Consider the following 2,702-nt stretch of genomic DNA (forward strand, 5'->3'; position numbering starts at 1 on the left):
CTAACCTAACCTAACCTAACCTAACCTAACCTAACCTAACCTAACCTAACCTAACCTAACCTAACCTAACCTAACCTAACCTAACCTAACCTAACCTAACCTAACCTAACCTAACCTAACCTAACCTAACCTAACCTAACCTAACCTAACCTAACCTAACCTAACCTAACCTAACCTAACCTAACCTAACCTAACCTAACCTAACCTAACCTAACCTAACCTAACCTAACCTAACCTAACCTAACCTAACCTAACCTAACCTAACCTAACCTAACCTAACCTAACCTAACCTAACCTAACCTAACCTAACCTAACCTAACCTAACCTAACCTAACCTAACCTAACCTAACCTAACCTAACCTAACCTAACCTAACCTAACCTAACCTAACCTAACCTAACCTAACCTAACCTAACCTAACCTAACCTAACCTAACCTAACCTAACCTAACCTAACCTAACCTAACCTAACCTAACCTAACCTAACCTAACCTAACCTAACCTAACCTAACCTAACCTAACCTAACCTAACCTAACCTAACCTAACCTAACCTAACCTAACCTAACCTAACCTAACCTAACCTAACCTAACCTAACCTAACCTAACCTAACCTAACCTAACCTAACCTAACCTAACCTAACCTAACCTAACCTAACCTAACCTAACCTAACCTAACCTAACCTAACCTAACCTAACCTAACCTAACCTAACCTAACCTAACCTAACCTAACCTAACCTAACCTAACCTAACCTAACCTAACCTAACCTAACCTAACCTAACCTAACCTAACCTAACCTAACCTAACCTAACCTAACCTAACCTAACCTAACCTAACCTAACCTAACCTAACCTAACCTAACCTAACCTAACCTAACCTAACCTAACCTAACCTAACCTAACCTAACCTAACCTAACCTAACCTAACCTAACCTAACCTAACCTAACCTAACCTAACCTAACCTAACCTAACCTAACCTAACCTAACCTAACCTAACCTAACCTAACCTAACCTAACCTAACCTAACCTAACCTAACCTAACCTAACCTAACCTAACCTAACCTAACCTAACCTAACCTAACCTAACCTAACCTAACCTAACCTAACCTAACCTAACCTAACCTAACCTAACCTAACCTAACCTAACCTAACCTAACCTAACCTAACCTAACCTAACCTAACCTAACCTAACCTAACCTAACCTAACCTAACCTAACCTAACCTAACCTAACCTAACCTAACCTAACCTAACCTAACCTAACCTAACCTAACCTAACCTAACCTAACCTAACCTAACCTAACCTAACCTAACCTAACCTAACCTAACCTAACCTAACCTAACCTAACCTAACCTAACCTAACCTAACCTAACCTAACCTAACCTAACCTAACCTAACCTAACCTAACCTAACCTAACCTAACCTAACCTAACCTAACCTAACCTAACCTAACCTAACCTAACCTAACCTAACCTAACCTAACCTAACCTAACCTAACCTAACCTAACCTAACCTAACCTAACCTAACCTAACCTAACCTAACCTAACCTAACCTAACCTAACCTAACCTAACCTAACCTAACCTAACCTAACCTAACCTAACCTAACCTAACCTAACCTAACCTAACCTAACCTAACCTAACCTAACCTAACCTAACCTAACCTAACCTAACCTAACCTAACCTAACCTAACCTAACCTAACCTAACCTAACCTAACCTAACCTAACCTAACCTAACCTAACCTAACCTAACCTAACCTAACCTAACCTAACCTAACCTAACCTAACCTAACCTAACCTAACCTAACCTAACCTAACCTAACCTAACCTAACCTAACCTAACCTAACCTAACCTAACCTAACCTAACCTAACCTAACCTAACCTAACCTAACCTAACCTAACCTAACCTAACCTAACCTAACCTAACCTAACCTAACCTAACCTAACCTAACCTAACCTAACCTAACCTAACCTAACCTAACCTAACCTAACCTAACCTAACCTAACCTAACCTAACCTAACCTAACCTAACCTAACCTAACCTAACCTAACCTAACCTAACCTAACCTAACCTAACCTAACCTAACCTAACCTAACCTAACCTAACCTAACCTAACCTAACCTAACCTAACCTAACCTAACCTAACCTAACCTAACCTAACCTAACCTAACCTAACCTAACCTAACCTAACCTAACCTAACCTAACCTAACCTAACCTAACCTAACCTAACCTAACCTAACCTAACCTAACCTAACCTAACCTAACCTAACCTAACCTAACCTAACCTAACCTAACCTAACCTAACCTAACCTAACCTAACCTAACCTAACCTAACCTAACCTAACCTAACCTAACCTAACCTAACCTAACCTAACCTAACCTAACCTAACCTAACCTAACCTAACCTAACCTAACCTAACCTAACCTAACCTAACCTAACCTAACCTAACCTAACCTAACCTAACCTAACCTAACCTAACCTAACCTAACCTAACCTAACCTAACCTAACCTAACCTAACCTAACCTAACCTAACCTAACCTAACCTAACCTAACCTAACCTAACCTAACCTAACCTAACCTAACCTAACCTAACCTAACCTAACCTAACCTAACCTAACCTAACCTAACCTAACCTAACCTAACCTAACCTAACCTAACCTAACCTAACCTAACCTAACCTAACCTAACCTAACCTAACCT

The sequence above is a fragment of the Polyergus mexicanus genome, unplaced genomic scaffold (assembly GCF_030449975.1).
Source record: "Polyergus mexicanus isolate NDT 795.1 unplaced genomic scaffold, iyPolMexi1.0 SCAF_23, whole genome shotgun sequence".
NCBI classification, from domain to species: Eukaryota; Metazoa; Arthropoda; class Insecta; order Hymenoptera; family Formicidae; genus Polyergus; species Polyergus mexicanus.